The 16,045-nt window shown below is 43.9% G+C and overlaps 1 protein-coding gene across 2 annotated transcripts in view; it reads left to right on the forward strand.

The window, feature by feature from the left end:
• The first annotated feature begins 7,579 nt into the window (after positions 1 to 7,579).
• Nexmif (neurite extension and migration factor) overlaps positions 7,580 to 16,045 on the forward strand; it is a 143,150-nt gene continuing 134,684 nt past the window's right edge. The window contains exons 1-2 of one of the 2 annotated variants that reach the window (XM_070040184.1): positions 7,580 to 7,643; positions 8,685 to 8,938. The gene's annotated coding sequence lies outside the window, so the exon portion shown is untranslated. Of the gene's footprint in view, positions 7,644 to 8,607; positions 8,939 to 16,045 lie in introns of those variants that run through there. The other variant, XM_070040183.1, reaches the window with a different exon arrangement.

Consider the following 16,045-nt stretch of genomic DNA (forward strand, 5'->3'; position numbering starts at 1 on the left):
AAATAAGACAAAAGGCACAGAAAACAAAGACAGCAACAAGGGAAAATAAATCTCATTTCCATTTCTTGTTCATATTGATAAATATCATTTTATATGATCATATGCACAGAGCTATTTGCCTTTGTGATCCTCTCCTAAGACTATCCTCCTTTGGTCTCACTGTATGAATACCTAGAGTCCTCTCCAAGTGTATTTTTTTTTGTCTTGTATCATACAGTGTGTGTACTTGTGGATTGATAGGTACATTCTAGTTATGACAAATGAGAGAACCCATGCAACTTACCTTTCTTTGGATTTGGCTTACTTCATTTAATATAATTTTCCCCAAGTCTTCCCATTCCCTTATAAATGGTACAGTATCACTCTTTCTGATGGACAAGTAGAATCCATTATGTATATGTACCACATTTTCTTGATCCAGTCATATGTTGAGGGGTATCTGGGTTGATTCTGTATCTTGGCTATGTTAAACAATGCTGCAATGAACATGGTTGTGCTGGTAAATTTAGTGTGGCCTTGCTTGTGTTCTATTGGATAAATGCCCAGGAGTGGAATTGTTGGATCATAGGATAGCTCTATGTTTAGTCTTTTGAGAAACCTCTATACTGTTTTCCCGAATGGTTGAACAAGTTTTACACTCCCACCAACAGAGTAGTAGCATTCTCTTTGGCCACATCCTTGCCAGCATTTGTTATTGTTTGTTTTCTTGATAATACATTGGCCCCTTTTTGCAAATGAGATTATTTTGATAGGGGAAGATTCAGTGAGCTGCCTAAGATAACATTAGTAAAGGGAAAACCCTCAAGTTATTTAGTTCCAAGCCTACAGGCTCCCCACTACAAAACAGTTCACCTTCCTTTCTTTTACCAAGGTTGGTGAGGTGAAAGGAAGTAAGATACGTTCTGCTATTAGATTTTATATGAGAAGGGGTCCTTTGAGGTCCTTGATATTTTATTTTTTGTACTGCTACTGGTGCTTAAACTCAGAACCTCATGTTCTTGCTTAGCTTTTTTGTTTAAAGCTGACTCTTCCATTTGAGCCACATCTCTACTTCCAGCTTTTTTGCTGGTTAATTAGAGATGAATCTCTGAAATTTGTCTCTTCAGGCTGACTTTGGACAGAGATCCTCAGGCTTTACTCTCCCAGGTAGATGGGATTACAGGCTTAAGCTATCTGCACCTGTCTAGTTACTATGCTCAAAAAGCTTTGGGCCAGATATTTCTAGAGCTAGTTGAACTCAGTCACCATGAATTTCCATTGCACTTTCCATCAGTGTCGACTAGCCCTGTGAATATCTTCCACTAAGGCCTGTGAGTCTATGTCTGTTGAAATGCTCACACTGTACAGAGTGCTCTGGTTCTGCCCAACCAAAGAAAGCCCAAAACCCATATCATACAGTCCATACATTATTCACATAACTATCCTGCCACCCAAGCACACAGCTGCTGATGGAGGGTCACACTTCACTGTGGTATATGGTTAAAGAGGGCTACTGATCTCTGTCCATGGTCCTGTTTGGCTATAGTTTGGCTATAGTTCCTCACCATTCCCCCCTTGGCTCCCACCTTGCCAGAAGTAGGCTAGGCCACTAACATCATTAGTTTTTGGATGGGACTGTGCAACAGGGCCTTGTGTACTAAATTGCTTTCCCTGGCTTCATCTGAGGAGTCTGCAATAAATATTGAACATTGGAATGGTTTTCTCTAGACCTCATTTCACGAACTTCGTCACTCAGTCTGTCCTAGTATGGTTGTTTTTTTTTTTTTTTTGGAGGGGGAAGTGCGGTGGGGGGGGCCTGCCAGTTCTGGAGCATGAACTCAGAGCCTGGGGACTATGCCTGAGCGTCTTTGTGCTCAAGGCTAAAACTCTACCACTTGAGTCACAGCTCCTCTTCTGGCTGTTTCTGAGTAGTTTATTGAAGATCAGACTCTCACAGACTTTCCTAATCAGGTTGGCTTTGAACCATGATCCTCAGATCTCAGCCTCCTAAGTAGCTAGGACTACAGGCATGAGCCACTGGCTCCCAGGTTGACCTAGTATGTTTCCCAAGAGGGGAAATTCTCAAGTGGTGGGAGCTGTCCTTTCCAAGACAAAGCATCAGAGCAAATGAGGTCAGGACACCCTAGATACTGGATTTGAAACAGAAGCCTTGTTCAGCAGGCACTGGTTTGTGAGCCCTGTTGTTGTTTCCCTTTCCCAGCAACTCAGTTCCATCTGCATAGAATAACGTGCTCAACCAACAGGTTATTAATTTGCCTATTGGTTAAAGGCTTAAAGGAAGCAGGAAGGAGGGGGCTGTCTGCAGTGGGGGCACTTTCTTTGAATAGGCTGTCATGAATAGATGACAAGATGTACATGAAAATACATTATAATCTTTGAGTTGCAAACCCCAATACAACCAGAACAGATAAAAACACCTCATCGATCATATGTTTATCATTGTTAGCCTCTGGACCCCAAGGATCACTGCCTCACCTAGCTACCTACTTTTCTTTCCCATATTTGTAAGGCATAGAGTGAGCATTTGAAAGTACAATATAGTAAGGGTTTCCCAATTCTCCTCTGTTGAGTCTTTTTAGCCCCTACAAATTCTTCCTCTAGAGCAAGACCTTGGATTTAGGCATGCTAAAAATGTCACTGAATCCCAAATACATCATTCACCATGCTCTTCTCACATCTGCTACACTTTGAACTCTTCCCTACGGCCAGCATAGTGGGTACTGGTTCAAGAAGCTCCAAAACTGTTTGATAACCCTGAAGCCCTCTGACTTATACTTTTCTTTTGCTTATCCTCCATTCTGTGCAATCTGAGTGATTCTTTCTTATATCCTCTCCCCTGGTAGACTGCAGGCCCCTTGGAGGCAAAAACTGTGCCTTTAATGATCTCCTTCTCCTAGAGACATAGGGCCTATACTGAATACTGTTGAATAAATCTAGAATAGGGGTCTGTTTGCTCATCTCATGGCTACTGTTCTTGGCAGGAGAACAAGAACTACACTTTTATAATCCTGTTTAGGACAAAGGAAGGAAGAACTTTGGTTTCTTGTTGATTCCATTGTGTTTCATGGGAGCCCTCACCATGCTGAATGCTGCACCTCAAACAAGAGGAACAGCTGGTGCTAGTTTTTGACCTCTCAAATCTGGACACCTCTGAGCTCCTTTGACCCATTCTTTGAAATTCCCCAGGAAAAAAAAAGTACCATAAAGTCTCAGCCAGAGGCCATTATTATGATTACTGTATAGTGTCTGGATACAATAGTTGGTACATTATATGAAAAAGAATATGGTAGTTTCCTTCCTTGTGTATGCATGATACTATAATAACTATTTCTTTCATTCACCTTCTTTTGTCCCCTTGGGCTAAGACAATTTTAGCCTGAAAAAACAGTCTGTATCTGGCCTAAGTATAATAGAAAGACATTTTCTGGGTAAATCTCCAGGGTGGCAGCATCTCTTATGTTCCAGAAATTTCTAGATATTGTAGCTCTCTTTCCTGGAAACAGGCTATGTTGTGAATCTGCTAGGAAGGTGGTACAGTAGGCTGAAAACCATATTATGTTTGGCTCTTGGTTGGCCTTCTGGAAGAGAAATATCTGTTCATCTAGGCCTGTAACATGGAAGTTATAATGGGGTTAAATGTTTTACCCAAAGAAAAGTGCTAATAAAGTCTATTTGTTACAAGCCAAAGAATAAAAAGATAAGCCTATCCATGTCCCTCAAAGTTCAGAGAGGTTTGATGGTTTACTGAACATCACACAGTTAGCTTATGGCAGAATTAAGGTTAAAACCAACAGTATAGGTTCATTCATAATTCCAATCTCACTTAATGCTAATGGACCTTCTACGGGTGGCTATTAATTAGAAGGGGACAATTGTTCCCCAAAGGAGCTTTCTTGAATTGATAGTGATTCTGTACTTTGGATTTGCCTTACAGAGAGAAACATTCTGTAAAAGGCACTCTACTACTTTTTTAATAAAAGGAAAAGGGAGAAGGAATGATAGGGATTAGGCTGGTTTGATAACAGTTTCACCTTGGACAAAGCAAAGAATTTGGTGAAAAGTCAATCAATGCTTTTATGTTAAATGTCTCTGTAGTGCTGAGTACTGTGTTCAGACAGTGACATCAAAATGGAAAGTACTTAAGCTGGGCAATGGTGGCTCATGTCTGTAATCCTAGCTACTTAGGAAACTGAGATCTGGCGATGTCTGTCTGAAACCAACCCAGGCAGCAAAGTCTGTGAGATTCTTATGTCAAATTAACCACCAAAAAGCTGGAAGGGGAGCTGTGGCTTAAGTGGTAGAGCACTAGCCTTGACCAATGCAAAGCTCAGGGACAGTGCCTAGAGCATGAGTTCAAGCTCTGAAACAGCCACAAAAAAAGTTGTCTTATTCTCTTTTGTATAAGTGAACAGTTTAAAAGAGGAAGTCACACAGGCAGTTTCATTATCACATGCTAAGTGTGTTGACCAAGGTAAACATTGATGCTATGGGGCACGGAGGAGACTCAGGCAGTCTACAGGTAGGGATGGGGGTTCAGAAGTTGTCTTGGAGTAAGAATATTTAACATCAATGTCTGGCCCATTGAAAGTACTCAATAAAAGTTAACTGTTGTAACTATACAAATAGATGTTCCTGCTCTTAAGAGCTCAGTCTAGCACAGCAGAAAGTATTAATGCATAACTATAACCCTACACAATCCATGCTACCATAGACGTTAGAGAAGACAGATGTAGAACATAACTCACATTCAGCAATGGCAGACTATGTGGCAAGCACTGTTCTGTTCTAAAAACTACAGTATAGGCATATATGTGTGTGTGCATGCATGTGTGTGTACATGTGTGTATAATCTATACATATATATGCATATATTCCTTCATTTATATATAATCACATAGCTAAATATATATTATGTTAGATGCCATATAGCTTTCTATATATTCCTTTATTTTGTTCCTATAACACTTTACATCTAACCCATTATTCTCAATTATAAGTGAGGAGATTGAGGCACAGAGAGGTAAAATAATTTGCTTGAAACCACACAGCTACTGGATGTTGCTAAGCAGCTACATATAAGGAAGAAGTAAAAGCATTCCCTCAAACCTGAAAGATGGCCTGGCACTCACAGGTAAGCCATGTTGTTCTTTTGGGCAAAACACCAACATCATATGAAATTACTCCGAGAATGTAATACACTGAGACAATTGAGACAATACAGGGCCACTTCATAATTTGGTCTAAGTACAAAGCAAAATCATTATGTCACTCACAACAGCCATACTCCTATACTTTAGTCTGTTTTCTCTATAGACAAGATCTAGTAACATTCCATTATAGAATTACCCTTGCTTTCTGGGGGCATTTAACATAGAATGCACCCTCACTTCTACAGACCCTCCTCCTAATTACCCAAAGTTCAAACCCTATAATATAAATCATTTCAATCACTCTTTTACTGACTGAGACACCCCATGGCTACTTAATTGTATTAGCTTGCTTGGGTTTCCATAACCAAATACTACAGACAAGGTGGCTTAAATGTGCCGTTTATTTTCTCACAGGTTTGGAGGTTAAAAGTCCAAGGTCAAGGTGGTAGCAGGTTTGGTTTGTCCTGAGGTCTCTTGCTCCTTGGTTTGTGGATGTTTGTTGTGTCTCACTGGTTTTCCTTCCCTTTGTGTGAATTCCTGGGACCTCTATGTGTGTCCCAATTTCCTCTTCTTAAGGATACTAGTGAAGTTTGGTTTGGGGTCTACTCTAATGTCCACTTTAAGGTAATTGCTTCTTTAAAGGTTCCATTTCCAAATATAGTCACATCCTGAGCCACTGGGGGGTTAGAGCTTCAACATAAGAATGAACCAGGCACATATCAGCCATAAGCTAGCTTATGTAACTGGTAAAAATAAATAAAAACCTCAAAATATCCAACTACACGTGTGTGTTCCAGGTACTGGTGGATATTTGTAGAAAGCCCTATCATTAACAAATTATAATTGGAAAACAAGCTGGGAGCTGCTGGCTCTTAGATCTCAGGAGGCTGAGATCTAAGGATCTCAGTTGGAAGCCAACCTGAGCAGACAAATCTGTGAGACTCTTATTTCCAATTAACCAGAAAATAGCCAGACATGGAGCTATGGTTCAAGTGGCAGAGTGCCAACTTTGAGTGAAAGAGCTCAAGGCAGCCTTTGAGAGAATGTGAGGCTCTGAGTTCAAGCCCTAGTACTGGCACATAGAAAAAAGGAGAAATAGCATTTGTGGTTAACACGAGTAAAAACAACATGTTTTCAACAGTGGGAGAAAAATTCATTTTAGCCAAAAATTCATTTTAACCAATAGATGCTGGCATTTTATGTGCTGAACCCTTGCTTATTTGTTGTTACTTTTGAAGTCAAATTTGGTTTTTCTTCTTATTTGTTTCAATGAATAGAAGAAGAAAATGAATAATTTGTACAGTGCTCTTTAGATGCAAGATTCTCATCATATATATGCATATGTACATACATACATACGTAAGTTGGGTAAATATATATATATATCATACTTTTATGTGGTTCAAATTTCTCACCTGTAAAATGGGAGTAAGAAAACAGTGTTTCAAGGATTAAATAATTTATGTAATTTGCTTAGCACAGCGTCTAGCATTTAATAAGAGCTTACTGAGTTTTGATTATGGATGAATTTCAGGGTTTTGTAAGGAGAGGTGAAAAGGACAAGAATGTTCCAGGCAGGTGGAATGGAAGACAAACAAACACAGAGCTGAGGCACTGTAAAAGGGTCCTCTCTGCCCATACTGCCACTTTATGGCTCAGTGATGAAAGGCCCACGGAAGAATGCCTCAGACTGGATGAGGTGCCCCTGACCTTGTTGGCAATGGGATATCTGGAACATCTGTCTCCTGTACTTTGCCAGGGAAAGAGAAATAGCACCCCCCCCCAACCACCTGTGCTGTTTCTGGGAAGGGACTTCTTACAAGCTACAGGCGCTAAGGAAGGAGATTGAACACACGATAGACACACTTGAGATGTCAAAGCCTGACCTTGAAGAATGAAGCTGCAGCTGTGGAATCAGAGAACCCTGAAATCGCCCCCTACGTGAGTGGCGAAGCTGGCCTTTTTGGCAATGACTTGTTGGAACAAACAGGGCGTACATACAAAGTAGGTAGTTCCAGATCTTCTATCTTAGCACCAAGCACTTCCTCTCTTGCCCTCTTGCTGACTGTGGATCTCAGGCCCCAACCTCATCCTCTGGGCTTCACACGTGCTGTATCGTCCCCCTCCGGAGTCGCTGCCTAATCTTTTGCTCTTTCCGATCGGCTTTCCAGCATGTCAGAAGGGGAAATGACCACCTAAGGAATTTTTCAATGACAGCGGTCAGGCAGATCTCATTTCCTTCCTGGCCATTTTCAGATTCCTTTATTCCAAAAATCCCACCCTACTCCACGCACTTTCCTGGGGCGGGTTGTTGGGGGCGGCAGGGGGTGGGGCGGTCTGGCTAGGCCCTGAAGTTAAGGGTAGGTTAGATGGGTGGACGATGGCATTCAGATATTCTTCCTGAAACTTCCGAGAGCCCCCCTCTCTTGCACACACAACTGCCCTTCAAGGCGTGGGAGAGTGATGTTCGGCTGTAGCTGCGTGTCTGCCCCGGTAAGGATGAGCCAGAGGCACGGTGGACTGGGCGGGCTTGGAAAAGGCGAGTGGGGGGCGGGGTGGGAAGTGGGGAAGGGGGGTGCGCGCCCTTTATGACAGGTGGCCGCGCAGTGCGCGCTCCCGGGTGCCTGAGGGGAGGGGAGGGAAGGACAGACGGACAGAGTGGGAGAGGGGGCACATAGGGAAGGGACCTTAGACAGGGTAAGCCGAGAGCGGGAAGGAAAGGGAGGTCTGTGGGTGGGGGGGGGCAGAAGGAGGGTAGAAACTGGGTGGGGGGGATGCGTCCAGCAAGAACAGCCTTGTTGGAGGAAACAATGGCAGGGGCAATAGCGATGGTGGCAGCCGATGCAGTCTTACTGTGGGCACCTTTCTGAATGGGCAGAGGCAGCTCTGGGAGAAGCTGGGAGCAGGCAGCGCCTGCAGAGGCTCTGAGAAAAGCGGCAGAGGGAGAAGAAGGGGGAGGAGAGGGAAGAGGAGGGGGGAGGGGGCGGAGGAGGGGGGACGGGGTAGGGGGAGAACCCGGGAAGGAAAAACCAGTAGCATCAGCAGCAGCAGCAGCCGCCGCCGCCGCCACCACCACCAAGGCAGTAGCAGTAGAAGCAGTGGTAGCGTTTAGTAATAGCTCTCCCAGCGACAGCGACAGCGGCGGGAGCAACCGCCCTCCACTCTCTCCCTCTCTCCCTCTCTCCCTCTCTCCCTCCTCTGTCTCTCTCTCTCTCTCTCTCTCTCTCTCTCTCTCTCTCTCTCTCTCTCTCTCTCTCTCTCTCTCTCTCTCTCTCTCTCTCTCTCTCTCTCTCTCTCTCTCTCTCCTCTCTCTCTCCCTCTCTCTCCCCCTCTCTGTCTTTCTCTCCCTCTCTCCCTTTCTCGAGGACCGCTGCAGCCACAGCTCCGAGCGGGCTCCAGCCCGTTCGTACGAAGGGAGCCCCGTTCTCCTGGCCGGCCGAGAGCGATCGGTGGGTGGTGTGGGAGAAACCCTGGCAGCCACTGAGGCTCAGGAGTTTCCCCAGCCCCAATTCCGACAGCTCTGACTCCATCTAGCGCGGCGACCGAGACGGCGACCGGGCGAAACCTGAGCGATCGAGCAAGAGAGGCGCGTCCACCTGGCGGGCCCTGCGCATGGAACTGAGGCAGCAGTAGCGGCGGCGGTGGGTGGCAGCAGTAACCGGAGCAGCGGGCGGCAGCTCCGAACAGCTGCGGCGGCGACAGCGACGGCGATCAGCCAGTCCTGCCTAGACTGCGGCCGCGCCAGCTCCCGTGCCTAGCGACGTGCGCCCCGGGAGCCGGCTTGGAAGGTAAGTACGATCGCTGCCATTTAGCTTCCCCCACCCCTTACCTCCCCCAGCCTTCTTCTCCTCGGCCGCTTCGGGGTGGCAGCATTGGGGGTGGGAGAGAGGGTGAGGGTGGAAAGGAACTGGGGTGTGTAGAGGGAAACCGATCGAAAAGAGGACGAACGGAAAACGGAAAGGAGGGTGTTGGTGTACGAATGGCGTGCATGTGGATGTCAGTGAGCGAGCGAGGCTGTGAGGGCGACAGAGCCTGGCTCGCCCTGCCAGGCACTGCAATCTAGGAAAAGGCCTGTGTGGTGGCGCCCGGGGTGGGAGGGGGAGGGGAAGTGAGCGGGCCGGAGCCGCCGCGCTCACACTCACACTCAAACGCACACTCAAACGCACACGGCATGGCAGCGGGAACTAACACCGTGCTGCCTTTCCTTTCCGATTGCAGCTCTGCAAAGCCTGGCTAGGGAAGGCGAGGGTTGGGGGGTTGGGGGGGGAGGTGGGAGAGGAAGGCCACAAGGCACGGTTTGGATCGAGCGGGAAAAATCCACGCGGTGGCCTCGGTGGGTGCCCGCGGATGGACGCCCCGGGCCAAAGCTGCAGCAAAGGTGCGAAGCCGCGTCGCTGATGTCTTCCCCCGCCCGCAGCTCCGCCGCGCGCCACGCAGCTGTGGTCACCCCGCAGCGCCCTCCCTCGGGGGGCTGGCACCATCTAGCCTGAGCTGCCGGAGAGGACAAGTTTTGGGGGGCTTTTCCCCACCTCTTCTTCGCGATCGAGCCTCGCCCAGCTTGTCACCTTTACAGAAATTGGCCCGCGGCCCCTTCCCGCTCTCAGAAGCGCTCCTAGGAACGCTTCCTTGCACGGCTTCTGGCGATTCTCTGTGCCGCACCCGGAGGCAAGAAGGGCTAATCGCCAAGGGTCTAGTCCACCCCGAGGGGGACAGGGAGGCTAGAGAGGGGAACCCCGCTTCAAGAAAGTGTGGAAACCGCGCTGCAGAGTTGGCGCCCTTGCAGCTGAGGAATCCAGTGGTTTCAGCATGACTGCTTCTGTCTGTCTGATTCGTGAGGGACCGAATCACCCGCGCAAGGTTTTCTGTCTTTTTCGAAGTTAAAAAAATGACATCCCCATTTCGATATCAGCACTCTTGTAGGTTTTTTTTTTTAAATTAATGGACCTTCTGGTTACATTTTGGAAATAGTATTCTATTTTGCTTCTGGGCTTCGCCTCCTTAGCATATTGTTGAATTCTGTGCTTAACCGTGCACTTCGCTCAGTGGCGGTTTTCGAACGGTCCATTTCCTAGACTTATCTGAAAAGACATGATTTGTGTGGAGGGCTGGCAAGGCTTGTTTCGAAAAGCATCGAATACACTTTAGCCCTGGGATTTGAAATTGGTGGTTGTTTTAGGTGGAGGAGCAAGAGTGTGCCGGTAGTTCCTGGAATATTTTGCTTGGTGGGAATAAAGGTGCTGTCTTGCTCCGAACTGCGAGAGACCATCAGGGGTTTTCGCGGGGGTGAATCTCCTTTACACCTTTTACACATAGGGTAACATATGACCAAATGTTTTATTTACAGCGGTGACGTTCTTATGGCGGAGGAGAATTTACACTTATTGAAAAAATACATATTTTTAGAAAGGGACAAAAAAAACCCTAAGTAGCTGTCATTTTACATATTAACTGGGAAACCAGCTAATCAAATAAAACTGGCTGAGTGTCTGAAACTCTATCCCAGTGAAATATGTGGCTGTGAATATAATTAACCATCTGTCTAGTGAGCAATTTAAATTTGGGCTGGTACATTTTTATTACAGTGTCTAATTTCTGGAAGACTTGTACATTTTACCCAGCAGTAACAACAAAAACGTATTTGCTTACTAGGTCAAAAATGTACTTGTGTGGTAGTGGGATTTCCTCCCACTCCCATCCTCACATCTTTCTTAGCCTCCACACTCCTTGACCTGGGAGGTCAAAACGAGGTTCTTGTTTTTGCAAGCAGCATATTTGCAATAAAGGAACTCAAACCAGCCCTGGCAGCTAGTGATTAGACATTTTCCCCTCTTGGAAATACTTTGCCTTTCACAGAACCTAGTTAGATTGCGTGCATTTGACTTAAAAAGATAAAATTTTTTGTCCACAGGTGTTTAGATGGCAGAGGGTGACTCAAGATTCAATATTAAGACTTGAAATTTGACTCCATTTACTTTGTCTTATTCTACTTCATTCTCTTCTCTTTCTAGCTCTCTGCCAGGTTTTCTAACTGCTTCCCCCCCCCCCCCCCTCCACACACACCCTAGGCATACATTTGAAAAAAAATCACAACCTTTTGTCCTTTCAGCCAGTTTTTTAACATTAACAATGTTCAGATGTGTGATCTTAACATGTCAAGAAATTGCCTTTTTAAAAAATCAGAAGTGCAAAATATCATGACATAAAAGGAAATTATGCATATTTTAAAATTTTCCCCATGGTATGATTTTAAATGGAAAGTTATTAACAGGAGAAAAATCCAATAGTGTTTGGGTGTGGCAGGGGGATTAAATTTCACAGACTTCCACCAAATACCTATTGTTCACATAACATAATTTAAATGAGCCACAGATTGTGCAGTAGGCCAGAGAAAAGCATTTAAAAGAAAACACTTTTAAAACAAATATTTGCCTAAATTACAGCTCTGATAAATGGGTGACAATTATGTAAGCACATGGCAGAATTTGACATATGTCAAGTCTGTTAAATAAATCAACCTGTTCAATGAATAAATCTTCGATGCTTCGGTGCTTTTTAACACACTCTTACATACAACACACACACAAACAAACACACACACACATATACTCAACAGAACACCGCTGCTTTCTGTTTTACCCTGTCTTCCCTCTTTCTTTTCTCCCCCCCCCCCCAATCGTCTGTAAACCACTCACAGAGCGAAGAGAACTGAAGGTACAGCAGTACCACCAGTGTTTAGGCAGTAGAAGAAGAGAGAGAAGAAAAGCGATAAATGCTGGACTTAAAACACTCAAGATGTGCTTATGGATCTCACACAATCACTGTGGAGGTTCTGTCCTCACTGAAGTATTTGCTTAGGGGAAGGACTGCCTTAACTAGAGAGGTATTTATTGCAGTTTCTCTGCTCCTAAGATCAGTTCTGGTGAAAATTTTTTTTGTCTGTAAATCCCATAGCAAGAGGGAAAGAGATGATTCTAGTTCACCTTTGACTCTTAAATTTAAACCTTATATCTAATAGCACATAACATGTTTTTTCAGTGTCCCTGTTCCCAGTAAGCAAAAAAGTAGTATCGGGTATCGGCCTGGTTAGTAGGTGATAAGTAAATGGAGTGGATCCCTTTGGCTTGCCTTTCCTATCTTAGAGATTTCAGACTTCGGCATTTAAATTTATTTTTATCACATTATATTATGCTTTTTATTCTTTTACTTCCTCTGAAAAGTTACCCACCAGCTTCCAAGTTACCAGTTTCCCTGCTAGAACACCTTTTCAAACCCAACATTTTAGGAACAAAGAACTTACCCAGTTCTACAAGTTATTTCTCCAGGGCTCCTTAAAAAAAAACCACTGGAGAAAACTTAACTTGCTTAGGGCTATCTTTAGGGTCACACCCTTTCTATTGTCCAGAAACATTCTATTTAGCTAGAGATGAACATTTCTTTCTTCTCAAATAACACTGATCTTTTGTAGCAATAAGTCTACCACAACCTTGAAGAGTCTGGTCCAAAAGTGATTAGCTGAGATTGGGGAGGATTAGGGAAATTGCCTTTTATGAATGCTACAGCTCTTTCTGGGACAGCTGCAGGTAGGGATGGGGACCTTTCCTTTCTCTCCAATCTCATTACCCACAGTAATTTGAAGGCCTTTGCTAAGGAATATGTTCTTTTGGATCTTTATTTTCTCTGAAAGTGCTGGTGCTGAACTAATGTATTTTCTTTCTTTGCTTTATGGTGGAAAAGGAGCTAAGAACCCTTATCACTGAGTCATATCCTGAGCCCTTTTAGCAAGTCTAGAACTCAGGATCTCACACTCCCTCAGCCGGTTTGCTCACAGCCGTTGCCCTACCACTTGGGCCACACCTTCACTCCCAGCTTTTTGAAAGACTCCAGACAGAGTCTGGAGAACTTTCCTTTGAAGATGATCCTCCAGGGCCTAGCCTCCTGAGTATCTTGAATTACAGATATGAGCACCTGGCCTTACTGTTTTTTTCAAGTGTTACACAAACTAGCAGTTGAAGTTTCTTCAGATTTTTTTGTCTTGGGGTGGTGTGTGTGTGTGTGTGTGTGTGTGTGTGTGTGTGTGTGTGTGTGTGTGTATGTGTGTGTGTGTGTGTGTGTGTGTGCACGCACGCACGTGCATGCCAGTCCTGGGGCTTGACCTCAGGGCTTCCAAAGCTTCTCTAAGCTTTTATGCTCAAGGCTAGTGCTCTACCACTTGAGCCACAGCTGCACTTCTGGCTTTTTTGGTGTTAAATTGGAGATAAGAGTCTCACAGATTTTCCTGCCTGCACTGGCTTCACACTGCAATCCTCAGATCTCAGCCTCTTAAGTAACTAGGATTTCAGGTCTGGGCCACCAGCACCCTGCCTCTTCAGATATTTTTTTTTTAGCATCAACCCATTTATATATACAATTCATCTTGATCAAAGTCACCCTCACTGTCACTTACAATCTCTCCCTTTCCCTTTCTAAACCAATCTCATCAACTTTCCTTGTTGTACTGTCTTGGGCACACATAAGTCTCTTTCCATATTTGCCCTCCGGCCCATTCCCCATAGTCTACTTCTGTCACAAGTATCTACACCCCAGAAAGGACATATTTCAAGTTCCTAATATTCACTTTTGTTAACGTGCATTTTAATTGTTCAAATGGGTTTCACCATAGTATCTCACACATGCATATTACCATTTTTTAGTCAGATTGGACATATATGCATACATACAATCCTGTATGTGTTTACATATATGTTTATATTTTAGCTCAACCATCCACATATGACCTTTGTTCTTCTGAGCCTCACTTTACTTGCTATGACTTCCAGATCCAGCCATTCCCTGAAAATGATGTAATTTCATTCTATATGTTAAATAGTTTTCCACTGTGCACAAATACCACATTTTCTTCATCTGTTCATCCATTGTAGGGCATCTAGGATGTTTCCATAGTTTTCCTATGGTGAATAGTGCTTCAATGAAAATGGGTGTGCAGGTACCTCTGTTATATCACATTCCTTCATATAAATGCCTAAGAGTGGTATTGCTGAATTATAAGGTGACTCTAGTTTTAGTTTTATGAGGAACTTCCATATGGATTTCCATAGTAGCTGCACTAGTTTGCAGTCTCACCAACAATGTATAAGGGTTTCTTTTCCCCCACATCCTCACCAACATTTGTTTTTGTGTTCTTCATAATTGCCATCCTAACTGGAGTGAGATAGAATCGCAGCATCATTTTGATTTGCATTTCTTTATGATCTCCTAATGTTTCACCTGAAAGTATTGAGAGGCTTGAGACTAAAAATTCCCTTTGGCCTAAATGTTGGTATAGTAGCAAATGATCCTCCATCAGGAACAGGCATAAAGCTAGGCATCATGGCACACTCCTGGAATACCAATACTCAAGAGGCTGAGGCAGGAAGATCATGAATTTGAGGCCAGCTTGAATTACATTGCAAGAATCCTCACAAAAAAAAAGGAGGGGAAAAGGGAAAAGTCATAGTAATTAATTTCATTGGGGGGGGGGAGTTAAAGTATTTCCTTTACAAGGAAACTTTAAATAGAGGGACTGCCTATTGTGGTTTATATCTGTTGTTCTGGACTATTTAATTCATGCTCAAAAATTTCCAGTTTGGAAAAAAAAATCTATGATCATCATAACTGTAAGCCACCTTTGAAAGAAACTGTACTTCTTGATTTGAAGAGGTGATTACAGTTTCAAAATCTCAGTCTATCCTTTCTCTAGTAATCCTAGTTAGTCAGGAGGCTGAGATCTTAGGGTCTCTGTTCAAAGCCAGCAAAGGCAGACAAATCCAAGAGACTCTTAACCCAATTAACCAGTAGAAAGCAAAAAGTAGAGGCATAGCGCAAGTGTCAGAGCACCAGCCTAGAGCAGAAGAAGCGAAGTGAAAGCATAAAGCCCTGAGTTCAAGCCCCAGAACCAGCACAAACACACACACACACACACACACACACACACACACACACACGCGCGCACGCGCGCGCGCGCACACACACACACACACACACACACACACACATATGCACGCACACATATACACAAGATCTTTTTGAGAACCCCGGAAATGATTCAGGCTTTCTGCTTGACAGAATTGGATTATTAGGTCCCAAGTTATTTCTTCTAAATGCAATCATATATACACATACACATGCACACAAAGTGCTGCATTTACATGTTGGAGAGTGGCTGTTCTCACTTTCACGAAGGGCTGATAAGAGGTAATCAGGTGAAAGTTTATCAGGAAAAACTGAAGTTTAGAAAAAATACCTTAACCACCTTAGTTGTGAGACAAAGCATATAGTGCTGAAAGAAAGTATGGATTAGTCTTTTCAAAATATATTGGAAAAGCACATGGGCAGCTCTCTGCATGCATTTCCCTTGTATACATGGAGTTTTTCTATTTGCCTTCACTGCATTGGACATGATGATCTTTTTATACTGTCTCCCAATCCTAAGTATCCTTGATTGGCATTCATTGATCTAGAATCTACAGCCTATATGCCAAATTGGACCTGCTATGAAAATAAGAATCATGTAGACAATGAAGGAAAAATGAAAGCACTTAGATTTGCTTCTTCAAATGATTTCAAAGTTCTTCATTGAAATTTACCTGATTCATTGTCAAAGTCAGTCTACATTACATGACCATACCTCACAAAGATGACCTAAAAAGTGAATTCACAAGTAAATTTGAGTCAAGATGTCAATAATCACTTTGCCTTTCTTATCTGCACAGTACCCTGAATTTTTCGGTGCTACTGAATTCTCCCTTCTTCCTAATATTTACCATGTTATACCAGACACGTGTGGTTTATTAACCCAGAGAACAGATCTCAACAACTTGGTTGAACAGAAACTGTATGTTTAGATACTAAATATCTGA

This window comes from Dipodomys merriami, unplaced genomic scaffold (assembly GCF_024711535.1).
Source record: "Dipodomys merriami isolate MVZ:Mamm:240054 unplaced genomic scaffold, mDipMer1.0.p SCAF_3, whole genome shotgun sequence".
In the NCBI taxonomy this organism is placed as follows: Eukaryota; Metazoa; Chordata; class Mammalia; order Rodentia; family Heteromyidae; genus Dipodomys; species Dipodomys merriami.